The sequence below is a fragment of the Schistocerca piceifrons genome, chromosome X, assembly GCF_021461385.2.
Source record: "Schistocerca piceifrons isolate TAMUIC-IGC-003096 chromosome X, iqSchPice1.1, whole genome shotgun sequence".
Classification (NCBI taxonomy): domain Eukaryota; kingdom Metazoa; phylum Arthropoda; class Insecta; order Orthoptera; family Acrididae; genus Schistocerca; species Schistocerca piceifrons.
Window position 1 is genome coordinate 513,665,087 of NC_060149.1, and position 5,776 is coordinate 513,670,862.

At 44.6% G+C, this 5,776-nt stretch overlaps 1 pseudogene; it reads left to right on the forward strand.

The window, feature by feature from the left end:
• Nucleotides 1–343: 343 nt before the first annotated feature.
• Nucleotides 344–461, forward strand: LOC124723267 (annotated as a pseudogene).
• Nucleotides 462–5,776: the final 5,315 nt, after the last annotated feature.

Sequence of the window (5,776 nt, forward strand, 5' to 3'; positions counted from 1 at the left end):
CCGCTCCTTACGCCTAAAAGTCGTCTGGATATGTAAATACCAGACATTAGTTAAATTTACCCACTTTACTGCGACTTCTAGTAGCAGGTTAGATAGATTTTACTTATCGGACTTCCTGAGCGATAGTATTCTTAACGTTGAAGTTATCCCAGCTTCCTTTGCGGATCACTGTGCTGTGGCCATAACTCTCAATCTTGAATGGCAACCAGTCAAATTGTTTCGCCCTCCGTGGATGCTAAACGTCGCTCATCTAGCTGACCCTTCTCTCGATGACGTGATGCGAGTCGTGTGGGAGCATACTCTACGGTCCACTGGGAAATACTCCTCCACCCTTGACTGATGGGGCAACGGCCTTGCCACAGTGGATACACCGGTTCTCGTCAGATCACAGAAGTTAAGCGCTGTCGGGCGTGGCCGGCACTTGGACGGGTTACCGTCTGGGCCGCCATGCGCTGTTGCCATTTTTCGGGGTGCACTCAGCCTCGTGATGCCCATTGAGGAGCTACTCGACCGAATAGTAGCGGCTCCGGTCAAAGAAAACCATTATAACGACCGGGAGAGCGGTGTGCTGACCACACGCCCCTACTATCTGCATATTCAGCTGAGGATGACACGGCGGTCGGACGGTCCCTATGGGCCACTTGTGGCCTGAAGACGGAGTGCTTGATGGTGGATATAGCTAGCGAAACCGAGGCTCACGCAGGCTTTGATACGTTTCTGTGCTGCCAAAGCGCAAGACTTTCGGAGAACTTATGAATATTACTATTCCATCCTGCGTGAACTTTATGCTGCTTCGGATCAAGCCCTCTGCGAATTGCAGATGTTAGGCCTGTAAGGCAAAATTGTTAACCGTGAAGAGAATGCAAATAGAAGGTTTGAAAATCCGATCGAAGTCGCGATCATTGGTGATGGAAGAACTGACTGCCTTATATCATTTGCTTCGGCATCAGACCCGTCGCCGACGCACTTGTATTCATTCTCCCACGACAAAAGATGGATGTATCCTAATGGCGCAAGCTGATATAGTGCGTATCTTACCCCAGTACTATGTAGAAATCTACGATATCGAGGAGTCCAGTAAAACCTTTTACGACCCACTTGTCAGCATCTTGTATACGACAATTACATCTGAACATAATGAAACGCTCTTAGCTGCCTTTCAGCCTGAGGAAGTTTACAAAATTATTGTGGGATCGCCTTATCAAAAGTCCCCGGGTCTAGATGGACTTCCAAAGGAATTTTACGTGCGCCTTTGGCCGTTGTTGGGTGCTACCTTTACCTCCCTTCTGAATGAGGTGTTACAGGGTAGAGTAGTGCCGCCCTCGTTCAAAGTGGGAAAAATTGTTGTAATCCCGATACACACTGGACCGGCTGCCCCTGATCACTTTCGCCCACTAACTTTGTTAAACTTTGATTATGAGACTGTGGCGAAGGCAGTTAATAGTAGGACGTCGGCTTTGATGGATACGATTGTTACAAAACATCAAAGCTGCGTACCTGGTCGTACCATTCTTACCCCTATATTAAAGTTTCGTGACATGGTTTCGGTTGCTGCTGTAACGTCCGTCCCTTGTGCCCTTGCTTTTTTAGACTTCAGTAAGGCATTTGATCGTGTTAATCACGACTTTCTGATTCCGATTCTGGAGGCAGTTGGTTTCACTATTGACACGCGGCGAGTGCTCTCAAATCTGTTTACGGGTATTTCGGCTTCAGTGGTTGTTAATGGCCAACTAACGCCCCTAATAAGTATCCGTAGGGGAGTGCCTCAAGGAAGCCCGCTGACGGTGACTGTTTGTGTTTTTCCTGGAGCCCCTACTCCGCATGCTAGCATCCCAGCTGACAGGTTGGACGCTTTCCGGCAGGACTATAGCTGTTCGTGCATATGCGGATGACGTGATTGTTCTACTTCGCAATTCTGCTGAGATACCTCGACTGAAGGCTGTCATCGATAGTTTTTGTCGGAGTTCAGGTGCAAAACTTAAGCTTCTTCCTTTGCGAGGTTTTGATGACGCGGTTGTTCCATGGGCTACTGCGGTGGATCTGTATACGTCTCTCGGTATCATCATTGATCGTTGTCCACTCAAAATGGTGGCGCTCAACTGGAAGTCTGTTACGGAAAAAATTCAGGGAGCTGTATTAAAGCATGAAAGGCGTTCTCTTACTCTGCTCCAGAAAGTCCGAATACTGGATACATATGTCTTATGCAAAGCTTATTACGCCGCCTAAGTTTATCCGCTTCCCGCGACTATGGCGAAGAAACTACAATTTTCTGGTCGTTTCTTATGGAAAAGACATATATTTCGCTTACGGTATGAGGTGATCACGAAGCCTCGCTCCTTTGGGGGGCTGGACCTGACTGATATATACAGGAAGTTCAAAATGGTTCAAACGGCCCTGAGCACTATGGGACTCAACTGCTGAGGTCATTAGTCCCCTAGAACTTAGAACTAGTTAAACCTAACTACCCTAAGGACATCACAATCATCCATGCCCGAGGCAGGATTCGAACCTGCGACCGTAGCGGTCTTGCGGTTCCAGACTGCAGCGCCTTTAACCGCACGGCCACTTCGTATACAGGAAGTCACAGATGCTATATGTACGTCGTACTATTTTGACGATGACTCAAGAAACTCACACATTCACGTCTCATTTATTTTTCTTTGTCTGTCCAGCTAGTCTTGAACCCCCTATTGATATTGGTCGCATAAATTATAAGTTAAAACACATTCGTGACTTCTATCTTGCGATGAGCTATTTATGGGCTGAAATCATATGGAGACCATTAAATTCCTACAGACTCGTGGGGAAGCAGTCCATTGCCCGAACCTCGTTGAAAGAGACTCGCCGCAAACAACCTGAACGAAAGTTTGGTTTAATATCAGTCTTCCGATTTTGCCGATGTGAGTAGCGTCCTCGTGTTACAAGGTCGTAAATAACTTGATTCCAACGAACGAGCGACTTTTCCGTATTGGGCTTAGTGAGACGGATTTATGTAGTCGTTGTACGTCTCCCGATACGATACGACATCGTTTTACTTGTGGAGGTCATAAAGCAAACTGGTGGTTGGATCAGGACACAATTGACCCTCCTTACTCGGTCTTCTGAGACTGCCTGCACTACGGACATCATAGTGCGCCCAGATTCTTCTTTCTTTCCACAGTCAAAAACCCATACCGTTATGTGGTTGCTGGGACATTTCGTTCATTATTTTGTAGAAGGCGAGGGGGACGATCACATGAACGTCATTCAGTACATGATCACGGCCCATTGGACATGCTTGCGAATGCCGTGATATCGAGACTTCTTCGCCAACATGGTGAATCTTGTTTTTCATCGGTAAGGTGTTGGTTAATTTAATTCATTTTGATGATAAGTGTTTTTCTTTGTTATGTATGTTTCCCATCTGATTTGCTTCGGTTTGTTCTCTCCTTGTTTCCCTGTTCGTTTTGTTTTGTGTTTTGACCCAACATCGCTCTATTGTCAAACGTGTATCGATGAAGTATAGATACACGGGCGCGTCTACAATCCTTAGCTTTTCCTAGTTTACTTGGAATTTTTCTTAGTTTGCTATTTGGAATGTAATCTTGTTTCGTTTTCCTACTCCTTTTAGATTCAATTATGAACTATGAAAAACACAAAATAAAAAATAAAAAAATTAAAATTTACTAAAAAACCATATCAAAATAGCTATTGATACATATCTTACGAGCTTGGTGGTGGTTTGTTGGCTACGTTCTCGTTTTTTTTTTCTTTTATTTATTGTTCTATTCTCGTAATAAATTTTTTCTCCCTTTTGCAGCCTCTATTAGATGATGATATGACTATGGTCTGCTGAAGTGTCATGATAGTACCAAAGTCTTTCTGATAATAAAAAAAAAGAAAGAAATAAATGGCTCAGTCGGATAGAGAGTCTGCCATGTAAGCAGCAGATCCCAGGTTCGAGTCCTGGTCGGGGCACGCATTTTCATCTGTCCCTGTTGATATTAATCAACGCCTGTAAGCAGCTAATGGTCTGAATTTCGTTGTAATTTCATAATAATTTTTGTGTTGTTCGTGGCGGAACAGGCTTGGAGTGGCTGAACAACGCTGTCAGTGGCCTGTGATCTGAGATGAGATAGAAGGTCGACTATACAAATAGTGGCGAAATTTGGTGACTCCATAAACAATGGCGAGCGCCTCTGTTTCCAGCTGCCTGCGATTACACTGCGCCTTGTTTAAAGTTTTGGAAGAAAAGGCTACAAGCCTGTCAGAGCTACCAATCCTGTGGGATAGCTTCAATCCAAGCCCATAGGATGACGCATCAAGTGCTAAAACTACTGGCTTGTTTTGGTCAAAGTGGACCATACAACGATCACTGAGAAGATCATCCTTAAGTTGCTGGAATGCGTCCTGAAAATCTTTGGACCGTAAGAAGCGAACAACTCTCCAGCGTAGGTGGTTCAACAGGGCAGCAGTTTGTACTGTATGAGGAATTAATTTGAAATAATACGTCGGTTAGCTCATTACTGCCTTTAACTCCTTAAAATGACGAGGCGCCGTCAAATCCCTGAGTGACGACAAGTGCGATTGCGCTGGATGGATGCCCTGTGAATTAATGATATGAAGAAATGAGCATTTCGCTTTATTACACGTGGTTCCCATGTCCGAAAGATCTTGGGACAAACAGTCAAAACTGGATAAATATTCATCTGGTGTGCCAAAAGAAACTACAGTGTCATCTAAATGATTTACACACGAGGGGACCTTCGCTGTTAACTGATTCAGAAATCACTGTAAAACTGCGACAATTAATGCACTGCCGATTGGGAGGAGCTGGAACAAATATAGACTCACGTGCGTGATAAGTACAAAGAACCGTTTGGAATGTCATTCAAGGGTAACTGCGAGTATGTCCCCGGGAAATTTATTTTGGAAAACAAACATTCCTGTCCCAATCTGTCGATCAGTTCATCAGGTGAAGAAGGGGAAAAGAGTCCATCTCTGTTTTGTGGGTTGATAGTGGTTTCAAAGTCTGCTCATAGCTGCAACCCACCCGATGGCTTTTTGATAACTGTCGGGAGAGATGCCCACTGACTAGCGGAGATCTGTTCAGCAACACCACTGTCTTGTCATAGTTTCAATTCTTGAGCGACCTGATCACGAATGCGTTAGGGGACAAGCGATGCACTATGAAACGGTGGTTGTGCATTATCTTTTAATGTTACGTGTGCTTCAAAATCTTCAGCGTTCCCCAGGCCTTCTCGAAATAAATTTCTGTATTGTCACATCACTCATTAATACAGTTGTGAGGAACAGTAGCATTGACTGGCAACACATTGTCCTGAATGTCCAGGTAAAACAAGTCAAGTGAGGCCAGATCAAAAAAGTTCGGACTGTTCCGAGAACACGGTACATGAAATAGTAAAGTTCTAGTAACATTAAGAAATGTTGCTGCCAGTCTACACACTCCCGACACTGGGATATTGTGTCCATTGTATACTGGCAGAATGGCAGTAGGCTGCTGTAGCCATGAGCTGCCTAACAATTCATAAGTATTTCTGTTCAGCAAAGTCACGCAAGCACCTTTGTCTACTTGTAGTCTCACAGAATGCTCTGCCACACGTAGATGTACATACAGTTTATTTCTCTGAAAGCAGATCACTTGTGAACGATTCTGTTTACTTTAAGGGTAAAACACTGATTGGGCCTCCTCCACCGGCTCAACTGATACGACATTTACTTTTTTTGAAGAACACTGAAGTAGAGTCTCACTGTCGCCTGCCACGGCTGTTTTGAA